Below are 13,179 nucleotides of genomic sequence, written 5' to 3'. Positions count from 1 at the left end.
GACAATTTAGTCTACCCAATTCACCTGTACCGCATGTCTTTGGACTGTGAGGGAAACCGGAGCACCCGGAGGAAACCCACGCGAACGCAGGGAGAACTCCATGCAGAAACCTTTTTGATGTGAGGAAACAGCACTACCTACTGTGCCACCGTGTTGCCACCCAGCTGCAACCCATCACTGGGAAACATCATTACACACTCATTCACACACATACACTACGGACAATTTTAGCTTACCCAATGTCACCACATATTTTTGGACTTGTGGGAGCACCCGGAGGAAACCCACGCTAACATGGGGAGAACATGCAAACTCCACACAGAAATGCCAACTGACCCAGCCGAGGTTCGAACCAGCGACCTTCTTGCTGTGAGGCGATTGTGCTACCCACTGCGCCTGCCTATACTCAAACAGCAAAATAACACATTATTTCCTTCCCCCTTTTTTTCTGGCATCTCTTGCTTGGCTTCCTCTTCTGCTCTTCTCAGCTTCCACTGAGGACTCTGATGGTGAGTGGCTGATGAAATCCCATGGGTCTTGCTGCTCTGCATTTATATAAAATATATGAACAGACAGAAAGGCTTTTAGTAAGCTATAGACATGTTTATTTTCCTGTTTAATGTGTGTGTAGTGGTTGTCCAACAATTTCACACAATAAACATTTACAGATACCATACAGACACTATACATTACTATCAAACAAAAGTACTATCATCAGATCATATGGGAGATTGTGATCATCTATAGTGATAATAATTAAAGCGCAGAGGGGAAAAGGCTTTAATAGTAGGCTACTGTGCTAAAGTCCTAGGCAAACGTTACTAGTAATTGGGTGGGGTGGAGGGGGGGGGGGGGTATTGATATATCAAACTGGCATGCTACAGAAAATATCAATTTACATCTCCAAACATTAATTTTGTCATTAACTTTGCTTTAAAAAACGTATAAAGGGAGAAAATCGTCTGCACAGTCAGTATGACAACAGCCACAGAGATCTGACCTGCTCATCATCCAGTCTTTCTGGAATGACATGAAGAAACTAAATCCAGAGGAACTTTGGCAACATCTCTAAGATGTGCAAAGTAAACGACAGTAAACATTGGTAAATATTCGCTGCTGGCCGTTTAGATTCGGCCATGAACTAACGTTAATGTTACGCTAAAAACAAATGAAACAAAATAAATATAATCTGGTTAATGCACAATTTCTAATCGTAACAATAGCCTTATTTACTGACAACGATTTACTCACATGTGTTACATGGTGACGAGACGGAGCAATTCCAAACGTCCCAAAAGTCTGGCAAAACCTCGTGGCGTGCTGCTGCAGTTTGATTCGGATCTTTAGAGGCTTCTTGATTCACAACTCGTTTGAATCAACGAATCAGTAGGCGCGTACCTGAAGTGATACAATATCGCGAGATGGATTCAAATGCACACGGAGCTGTATGTTGTTCTCGCGATGTTTTGATGTCACACTGATCGGTTTGTTGAAGACGAATCGATTCAACTCTCCGTCCTCCATTCCCAGAATTTCCTGTTCACGGCAGTACAAGGACAACAGCGCGAGGTAAATAAAACAAGTATTTTTATGACGTTACATAGAAGTGTTTGTTTAGGTTTTTGTTTATATCTGATGTTTGTACCTATTTTTAACAATTACACCCTTTTCACAACACTGTTATGACGCGTTTAACGATCATCAGGATCTAAAATCCTTGAGTTTTTTATATGATTTTTTTTATAAAATAACATTTATTTGTATTTACGTATGCATTATATAATATGATTACATGTGCGAGGTGTTTCAAACAGTGTCTATGGTCATAAGTAAATTAGAAGCTATTCTCTCTTCTTGCTGGCGTTATCAGTTTCACACTATTTTTTTATTTTTCTAATTGTCGAGACAACACCATCGTAAAGTTTTCATTTTATTTGAGCAAAGAAGATTGTAAAAACATGTGTTGTACTTTTCCATTCACTGCTCTGAAATGTAAAAAGGGTCCATAACAGTACATCAACCATATTATGTTATCTTTCACTTTATTTAGGACTAATGATGGGTTAAGACATGTACTTTAATCAAAAACTAACCTTAGGGGTAGTTAACCCAAACGTTACATTTACTTACCATTTAATGAGTGACACAGAATTTAAATATGTACACTGAACTGCAAATAATCTTTACTTCAAAGTCTATAACGTACTGCCTGCACATATATTTAAGCCTTTTCCCCTCTGCGCTTTAATTATTATCACTATAAATGATCACAATCTCCCATATGATCTGATGATAGTACTTTTGTTTGATAGTAATGTATAGTGTCTGTATGGTATCTGTAAATGTTTATTGTGTGAAATTGTTGGACAACCACTACACACACATTAAACAGGAAAATAAACATGTCTATAGCTTACTAAAAGCCTTTCTGTCTGTTCATATATTTTATATAAATGCAGAGCAGCAAGACCCATGGGATTTCATCAGCCACTCACCATCAGAGTCCTCAGTGGAAGCTGAGAAGAGCAGAAGAGGAAGCCAAGCAAGAGATGCCAGAAAAAAAGGGGGAAGGAAATAATGTGTTATTTTGCTGTTTGAGTATAGGCAGGCGCAGTGGGTAGCACAATCGCCTCACAGCAAGAAGTTCGCTGGTTCGAGCCTCGGCTGGGTCAGTTGGCATTTCTGTGTGGAGTTTGCATGTTCTCCCCATGTTAGCGTGGGTTTCCTCCGGGTGCTCCCACAAGTCCAAAAATATGTGGTGACATTGGGTAAGCTAAAATTGTCCGTAGTGTATGTGTGTGAATGAGTGTGTAATGATGTTTCCCAGTGATGGGTTGCAGCTGGGTGGCAACACGGTGGCACAGTAGGTAGTGCTGTTTCCTCACATCAAAAAGGTTTCTGCATGGAGTTCTCCCTGCGTTCGCGTGGGTTTCCTCAGGGTGCTCCGGTTTCCCTCACAGTCCAAAGACATGCGGTACAGGTGAATTGGGTAGACTAAATTGTCCGTAGTGAATGTGTGTGAGTGGGTGTGTATGGATGTTTCCCAGAGATGGGTTGCAGCTGGAAGGGCTTCCACTGCATAAAACATATGCTGGATAAGATGGTGGTTTATTCCACTGTGGCGACCCCAGATTAACATAAAGACAAAGCCGAAGAGAAAATGAATGAGTATAGGCAATGATAGACAAGACAATGTTTGATTAATATGGAGTGTTTTAAAATGCTTATTTATTAAAATAAAGGTTACAAAGTAAAGAAGAAATATATTGTGTGTTTGTATATTTATTTCACTGCCTTCAAGATTTTACATTGTAAACTAAAGGGAACAAGGGGGGAACAAATGTTGTATTTACCCTTTAACTACAGGTAACAAGAGAGGAACAAAGCTTCACTTTAATTTACAACCCTCAAATGTGGTATTTACCCTGTAAGTACAGGGAACAAGGAGGTAACAAGAGAGGAACAAAGCTTCACTTTAATTTACAACCTTCAAATGTGGTATTTACCCTGTAAGTACAGGTAACAAGGAGGTAACAAGGGAGGAACAAAGCTTCACTTTAATTTACAACCCTCAAATGTGGTATTTACCCTGTAAGTACAGGGAACAAGGAGGTAACAAGAGAGGAACAAAGCTTCACTTTAATTTACAACCCTCAAATGTGGTATTTACCCTGTAAGTACAGGGAACAAGGGAAGAACAAAGCTTCACTTTAATTTACAACCCTCAAATGTGGTATTTACCCTGTAAGTACAGGGAACAAGGGAGGAACAAAGCTTCACTTTAATTTACAACCCTCAAATGTGGTATTTACCCTGTAAGTACAGGGAACAAGGAGGGAACAAATACTGTATTTACCCTTTAACTACAGGTAACAAAGAGGGAAGAAGCTGAACTTTAACATACTAGTGTATACTTGAACACTAAGAACAGAGTAAACTACAGCAGCAGTTTTTATTGATTGAAGATCAAATTACTAGATTTTTCTATAAAGCATCAGCTATACATTTACTGAAATGCAACAGTTAGCCCCCCTGTGCAACAGCAGTAAAGATGCGAGCCTGTTTTAATCTGCATTGAACCCTGACGGTAGGCCTGTATCATGCAAAGTTATTTGTTGATAGTGAGTTATGGAGACATTGATGGCTTTGGTGAGATCGACGAGTAAACATAAGGTAAGTAGTGTATGGAAATATATTTTATATTGAATTGCAGATTTAAAATACATACAGTATACAATAAGGGTTCATAATTTCACAGGTTGTAAACCTTTTATTCATTAAACGCCCCATATAAAACCCAAGCACTGAATAAGAGTTCTAATGTACTCACGCAGGTGCATATACAGTACATTTGCAGATAGCAATAGGTTGTCACCATCCTTGCATAATTCTTTATATGTATACAATACTTGAAAAAATGTACATCGTAAACTTAATATACTTCTTTGCGTGATGGATATCTTATTGTTACTCCCCTTTTACGCAAACATTATGGTTTGTTCTTTTGCAATTTAAAGAAAAGTACAACGTTATTTCACTGTACTTACGCGGTACCTTTCATGCTGAATATCTGGTTGTTACCCCCTTATTACCCAAGCATTACAGTTTGTTCCCTTTTACTTACGTAAACGTTATTTATACTTACACTATAGGTACAGAAAAGTACACCGTTATTTCACTTTACTTACGCGGTAATTTTCGTGATGAACATCTGGTTGTTACCCCCTTTTTACCCAAGCATTACGGTTTGTTCCCTTATACCTACACATACGTTCATTATACTTACACAGTACGTACAGAAAAGTACACTGTAATTTCACTGTACTTACGCGGTACTTTGCGGGTTGTAAAAGAAAGCGTTACCCTTTTTAGATTAAAGATTGCAAGAGATTTTTTTTTTCTTTGGAATAGCACGCATGATGAATTATTCACTGTAAGATTGGACTGTGCATTAAAAAATTAAATAGCATCAAATTTAAGTATCTATCCTCGATTCCAATTCTCCAGTGAGCAACTTTTATGCATTAAGTTTTATTCTTCCCAAGGATGTAACCATCTGGATGCTGGAATTTCTCTTAGGAAATTTGAGTTTTTAACCAAACCAAATTGTGCCTTAAACTAGACTACAAAAATCTTATGTAACGCGTCTCAGGAGGATGTGATTTTTTGCAATCTCTGCTTCAGAGAGCAAACAACAACAGACTGTCACAGAGAGATTTTAGAACACACTGCCAGATGCAGAATGACTGAAGATCTGTCCTGCTCAAACTTTCAGCACAAGCTTTGCCAAAAAGCCTTCTGGGTATTGGACTGGTGACGGCAGCCTGGTAGCTGTGACATTCCCTTTAATACGGTTCAAGGCTCTACTAGTCCTATCAGAATTCATGTCCCGGGCATAAAGAACAAAGACTACGAGACCTGTGTCTGAATCTGTTGCAGTGGGACTGTCAGTATAACCAGCTAAACGAAGTCATGGTGTGGATGTTTGTACACACAAGGCCACCTGGGCCGCCTACAGGTGTCATCTGAACTCAATTCAGATGGAAGTCAACAGATGGAATGCTTCGGGGCACTGAAATCTTTATGGGCATGATCACAAGATCATTACGAGCTGTCTGACCGCATGGCCTCAATCAATAACAGCACACTCCTCTGAAATGAGTTGGAAGCGCATCAAACACACTCTTGTCCTTCACTTTCGGAAAACAAAGTAGATGTAATTGCCTCAATTTGCGCAACTGACAGCTTTCGGTGACGTTTAATTAGCTGGAGTGTGCGAGGTGCTGAATAAGATTTGTTTGATGTTAAAGGGTTATATGTGAAAAGTCTGTCATCATTTATTCACCGCTGCATTATCGCAAAAAGACTTTAGTTTATTATCAGCACACAAATAAAGATATTTTATTATAAAATCTTCAAGATTTATGCTCCTCTGTTGAAAGTCTAGCCAAAATTCTGAAGCTGCAAAAGACTTAAAGAGATCAAAAAATAAATCCATATAAATCAAGTGGGTAAATCCAAGTCTTCTGAAGAGAAGGCTGCTTTATTTGATGAACTGCTTTTATTTAGATTTTTATTTACATTAATCAACTCAACCATGCTTGTTTGACATACAGGAACAAACCTCATTGTTTTTTTGCTGGAAGCGTATATTGTTTTGACAAGCTTGAACAAACCTCAATGGTTCTCACGCATCAAGCTTGAGCTACTATAACTAGGCCCACATGGAATCTATACTTGCAGAAATCTGCAGATTTTTTAGCCCATCAATTAATCTGTACGTAAATGTCTGTAAATATAAATGTATTCTTTTTTTTTTTTATATTAATTCCAGCACTAAAAAAATGATGTTTGCTTTATGTTCAAATTATTTTGAGTAATGAAACATGAGCTGAAACAACACAATTCTTGGTTTTGCTTGGTACAACTTAATTGTTTTATGTTCAATCTACTAAAATTCGTAAAAACTAGATTAGATTAGATTCAACTTTATTGTAATTACACATGTAGAAGTACACGACAATGATAACGGCAGTTTAGGTCTAACCAGGAGAGCAAAAGAGTGGAAGAACTATGATGTCAATTTGAATCCAAAAACCTGGAAGCGAGTTAGCATTTTAGCAGTTCAGGTTCCCTAGTAGATATGTAGTTCATTTTGAGACAGGGTTGTAGTTCATGTAAGACAATGTTCTCCAGCGATCTATGGTGGTTAGTTCACCGGTGATCTTGACAAATTGTGTTTAAGAAACACGTTTTTTTGGGGCAGAAGCAACTACACATTTAAAAAAAATAATAATAATAGTGTTGGGGATACTGCCCTGTACAGGAGCACCCTTGAGTTTTAGACCATTGACAACATTACTGTTTGTTGCTTCACTTAGTTTATAAAAATCAAGATGTACTCTCTATTTACTCACCCTCAAGTGGTTCCAAACCTTTGTAAGCTTTTTCTTCTGTTGAACACTAAAGAAGATTTTTCCTAAAAAGCTCAAAACCTGTAACCATTGACTTCCAAAATAAGAAAAACAAACAGTAACACTTTATTTTGATGGTCCATTTGAGTATTAGTAGACTGCCTGCTTAATATCTGTTGATACAGACATTTAAAAGACATTTAACTGACTATAAGAAACTTTGCAAGTACATGTCAGCTTACACTAACCCTAACCCCAACATAACAATCTACTTATATTCTAATGAGAATTAGTTGGCATGTAGATGCAATGTCACGTAAAAGCAAGGCAACGAAATGCAGTTTAGGTCCAACCAGGAGTGCAATAGATAGGAGGAACTATGATGTCAATTTGTATGCAAAAACCCGAAAGCGAGTTAGCATTTTAGCAGTTCCGGTTCCCTCGTCCCAAAGTCAATGATTTCAGTAAAATTGCTTAAATAAAGTCAGTGCCTAACACAAAGTCAAGATACTTTCACGTTTTATTTGACGACATAAAACACATCAGCTACATCACACTCTTGATTTTTTAAATCCGTTATGCTTCTTTAAAAAGACGGTTGCTATCAAGTTGCTAAATGGGACTACAGTGTCGGAGACATTATCCGTCATTGAGCTGAGCTGGTTTGGAACGCAGTTCGCTTGCGTTGGACATTTGTATTTGTCTGTTATTTAAGTATTTTTTAGAATAGTATTTTATAGTTGTAGTATTCTTATCATTGGAAATTCATATTGTGTGTAGATAATGAAATTTGTTGATTATTTATTTTAATTAAATTATATTATGGGTATACTTCTTACCAGTGCAGTCTGTCTCTTTCCTTCCCTCAGTAATTCAAACGTGTGAATAAATGTTTAAAAATACATACATACATATTACCAGTCCCTTTAACGTGATCAATAGATTTTTTGTAGTTTTTTTCTTCATCAGAACATCTAAGCACATTTAACCCTCATCATAACTGCAGTATTTACACTTCTTAAAATTTATAGCATATGTGACTGTATGGGCTGCTTTTCGTTGTACTCCGTGACAAAAAAAATAATATTAAATGTTGTTCTGTGTCCATGATGGAACTTGCAGGCATATAGACTTCCCTCACTCCTCATTTCTTTAGTCTATTACTAAGGTAAGCGAGCAGTATGCATGCGAGCGATAAACCTATTTAGTCTAATGATAATACTATGTAGGCACATTTATTTTATGTATACAATTTTAAAACATTTACCGTTTAACCGTAAAGCAAAACAAAATGTATTTCCCAAGTAAAAAAAAAAAAAAACTATCCAAAAGGCACGCATGTCTATGTGTATTTGCATATTTATTTGTTTATAATAGCGTGAAATATAATATAATAAACTGAGAGAGTAAATATTTGTCATGGACCATATTTCTAAAAATAAGCTTGAAAGTTTGTCTGTAGCAGGGTGGTGCTGACGTCACAGGCAAGCGCCTCGAAGGCACTTTATAGCCTAATGTTAGCTTTTTTAATTCTTGCGTTTGTATTTAATATTCAAAAGTGCTAAAAGATGTATTTTTCATGTGAGGATTATCTTGCTGGACAAAACATGTACACGTAATGGCCTGTGTTTGAACACAGCTTATTAATTGCAATCTTCAAAAAACTTGCAAGATTAAACATGCAGCAAAAGTCATTTTTGCAGAGTAGATATATTATATGAGAGACATTAGTAACCACATGATTAAACATTGTTTATTGAAGGATCTGGGGCGACACGGTGGCTCAGTGATTAGCACTGTTGCCTCACAGCAAGAATGTTATTGGTTCGAATTCCGGTTGGACCAGTTGGCATATCTGTGTGGAGTTTGCATGTTCTCCCCATGATTGTGAGGGTTTCCACAGGGTGCTCTGGTTTCCCCCACAGTCCAAAGACATTAGCTATAGGTGAATTGAATAAACTAAATTTGCTGTAATAAATGTGGGAGTGTCTGCGTGTTTCCCAGTAACCGTTTGAGGCTGGAAGGGCATCCGCTGTGTGAAACATGAGTAGTTGTGAGCCTGAGCCTGAGTAGTTGGCGGCTTATTCCGCTGTGGCAACCCCAGATATATACAGGACTAAACAATACAAAATGAATGAATAATTGGATGCATGAATGAATGAATGAATGAATGAATGAATGAATGAATGAATGAATGAATGAATGAATGAATGGTATTCTTGTGATACATGTAGCAGATTTAATTTTAGCCTCCAAGCAAATCGACACATCCTGGGCTCGAAATAGTCTAACCTAGCATTTTTTAACAGATGATAATATATTTCATTCCATTTCTGAATTAATTTAAATGCAAATACAGAATACACAGCAAAGCAATACAATATTTCATTGCATGTTTAAAGCGATACTTTTAGATATAATCTCATACCTAATGAAATAAATAAAAAGAAACAAATCTCCACTATTCAAACTCATTTATTTGCACACCAAAAGCAACCCAAAGGGGATTTGGCCAATTATTTTGCTTCTAAGAAGGATTTTCATTTTGTTTTAATTTCACTGTTTATTTGGCTCACGGGATATTTCATACTCCACTACATGCACACAGTCACACTATCAAAACCCTATTCTTCCTTCAGTAATTGAATCTCAATAGGGTGTGCATTCGGAGAACTAATGAGAACTAAATGTCAATCATGTTGTGACGATGCACTGTCTGCTGGTGATGGATATCTTTAGGAAGAGAGTGAGAGGAGCATACCAAAAAAATTAAATAAATAAATAAATCAATGATCTGTGGTCACAATGATACTTTCCGCCATGCCTCATTTTATCAGCCTTGTGAATATCTGTTTGACATTTTGTAGATACCTGCTTTATCACACTACCTCCAGCTGTGAGGTGCCACTCAAATAAAAAAAATTAAAAAAAGGGAAACACATACACACAAATGAACATCTTTCTATTAGAAATATGTCTATATTATATTATATTATATTATATTATATTATATTATATTATATTAAATCATATTATTATATTATATTATATTATATTATATTAAATATGCAAAAAATATACATTTAACAGTCATATGTATTGCAGTCAGTATAGTTATAATACTGTTGTTATAATTATTATAATCACCATGTTTTCATGCTCTTTATGAGTAGTCATACTAATTACAATCAGCATCTTTGACAACTGGCCCTGCGTGAAACATAATAATGAAGTATAAAGAACAAAACATACTTACTGGCCCTGAATAAAATATAAGGGCATCTGGCTATAGGCCACAGGGGCAGGACTGCCAAAGATAAGGATAATGCTCAGTCTATCAGTATGCACAACATCAATCAGGTTTTATAATCATCTTCAAGATCTAAAAAAAGCAAACGTCTGAGGCAGATTAGTAATCATAACTTGTATACTTGTACTAAGTCTTTGTTGTTCTTGTTTTTTTTTTTCCTAAGAAGCTTAGAAATAAGACTGTAATGTATTCTACCCCAGAGCTCTTTTTTTTTTTTTTTTTGCTCTGAAGTAACTTCACGGGGACCACCGAAACATCATCAGCCCTGTTGTTTTTATTCGCAAAGACATGTTGATGAATCATACAGTCTGTCTCTATCGTTATTGTTTTCTGGGGGAGTATTTTTCACTGCCTGATCCGCCAGAATTCCCCTGGTGTCCTAAATATATCATTTCTTGGATATTTTTTCATCATATTTCAAAAAGGTCAGATCTGCGGGTTCCCTTAAAATACTTACTTTTGAGTTAGTTCATGTAAATTAACCGGTTTTTATCCTTTAGCTGAATTAAAGATTTTTTTTTTTAGATTCTGTTTGTTTATATTAAAATTAGATTATATTCATTCATTCATTCATTTTCATAATTTAATTATTTATTGTTTACTCACTAATAAAAATAGTACAGAAATATACATTTTAAAAATATACAACATTTTATTTAAATTTTTTCTTTATTTTATAGTTTTTATTAATAAAAATGGAACAGAAATGTGTTTTAATAATATATTTTCTTTATTTTAGTAAATACTTCTTTTGATTTGTTAGCAAAACTAATGAGCATGCTATCAATTAATATATTATATTAAGTTATATTTTATTATATCATATCATATTATATAATAATAATATATATATATATATATATATATATATATATATATATATATATATATATATATATATATATATTATTATTATTATATATATATATATATATATATATATATATATATATATATATATATATATATATATATATATATATATATATAGTGTAAGAGTAAATAATGTATGTAATTTATGACCGATAATTTGTCATTTGTGACAGCAACAATTAAGTTGGGGCCAGAATTAAATTCCAAAATAAACATCATCTGTTTGAATAAAAAAAAAATAATAATAATAATTTCATCATATCATGTTTTATTTTTAATTTTTTTTTCTTAAATCATTTTTGGATTCGATAAAAAAATAGCCTATGTTAGATTGCAGTGTCTGTTATAAATTTAAAATAATATTTTCATAAGTAATGGTTATGTTAAAATTAAGAAAAATGGGTTAAATTAAAATATATTATAAATCTCGATTTTTTTTTTTTTTACATTTGATATATATATGTCCACACACACACACACAACACACACACACACACACACGCCACAAAACAGTAAAATAGTAACCTACATTTCGATTAATCATCATTATAAAGCACAAACACACCTCAACGAACAGGTGGTCAAAGCCTCAGTTGACAATTTGACTCAAGTAGCTTACTTACGTGTAGTGATTCCAAAGTGAAAGTCTTCGTGAGGGCAGGTTTTTCCTGAATAAGAATCCCACATTGGTAAAAGAACGGGGATGGTGTGGGAATGTCGCTGTTGTGCGCGCTGAGAGACTGCTGGAGAGTTTAGTGCTCCTGATGAGCGCGCGCGGGGTTCATCTGTGCGGAGGAGTCGCGCTCGTGCTGCGCCTGACAGATCTGTGCTCAATGACAGGAGAGGATGCTTTATGATCGACTACATTACTCAGCACTTACATTCATGCACTGCAGTTCGACGTGGACAGAGCACGTCAAGATTTTCAAGTATTTTTTTTTTTTCTACTTGGCGGGTTTTTCCTACCTGCTAGGGAAAAGATGACCTTTTAAATTCTCCAAATGTATTTTACACTGTGGGCATATACAGGTTGTTTATGTGACGTTTCATTCTCTGTCTCTCATGACAAAACGGAATATAACCAATTAGCATAGTTATATAAATTAGAATAATTATATAAAATGCAGGTTAAACATTTCTTTGTCTTCCATGGAACTCTGGTTATAAAAAAAATGCTGTTATTAAATATTATTAATTTTAGCTATTTTTGAGCCTCAAACGTGTATGGTGTGACTGTCTCAAGAATTAGAAGACTATACACTGTATAAAAAAACTGCTGGGTTTCACACAATTATTTTGTGTTAGGACAACATGAAGGAATTAAATTAACATTTTTTTTTACTAATTTAAGTAGAGTGAACATAAAACAACAAAGCCAAAAAAGAAAAAAGAAAAAAAGAAAACTCTAGAATTGATTTGTTTTGTTTCTGTTCATTTTATGTAAGTAGTTTGAGCAAGCAACAAATGTCATTTTTATGCTAATTTTAAATCAGACAATTCCACAAAAATGTAAGTAGTTGAAGGACCTCATATGAGATCGTGTAACTGAAGCCCCTGGGTTTTTATTTTTGGAAATATGTAAGTTTTGTCATAGAATGACACCCCTATTTAATGTCGGTCACACTTTATGTTGATGATCTGTTTGTTGACTTTAGGTTACATTGCATCAACATGCCAACTAATTCTCATTAGATTAAGTAGACTCTTAGGTTGGGGTTGGGGTTAGTGTAAGTTGACATGTAAAGTTTCTTATAGTCAGTTAAATGTCTGTTTAGCAGCAGTATCAACAGATATTAAGCAGACAGTCTACTAATACTCAAATAGACCATCAAAATGAAGTGTAACCAAAATCATTCATTCATTCATTTTCTTGGCTTAGTCCCTTTATTAATCCAGGGTCGCCACAGCGGAATGAACCACCAACTTATCCAGCAAGTTTTTTACGCAGCGGATGCCCTTCCAGCCACAACAAATTTCTGGGAAACATCCACACACACATTCACGCACACAATCATACACTACGGACAATTTAGCCTACCCAATTCACCTGTACCGCATGTCTTTGGACTGTGGGGGAAACCG

General features: G+C 35.4%; 1 protein-coding gene across 1 annotated transcript in view; it reads right to left on the bottom strand.

Moving 5' to 3' along the window:
* The window catches only part of htr1fb (5-hydroxytryptamine (serotonin) receptor 1Fb), a 50,337-nt gene extending 38,402 nt beyond the window's left edge, over positions 1-11,935 (bottom strand). Inside the window, exon 1 of the mRNA XM_087237324.1 lies at positions 11,721-11,935. The gene's annotated coding sequence lies outside the window, so the exon portion shown is untranslated. The remainder of the gene's footprint in view (positions 1-11,720) is intronic.
* Between the last annotated feature and the right edge of the window lie 1,244 nt (positions 11,936-13,179).

The sequence above is a fragment of the Danio rerio genome, chromosome 1, assembly GCF_052040795.2.
Source record: "Danio rerio strain M-AB ecotype USA chromosome 1, GRCz13ab, whole genome shotgun sequence".
NCBI classification, from domain to species: Eukaryota; Metazoa; Chordata; class Actinopteri; order Cypriniformes; family Danionidae; genus Danio; species Danio rerio.
Note: the sequence above shows the minus strand (reverse complement) of the source record. Positions and strands in the feature narration are given on the sequence as shown.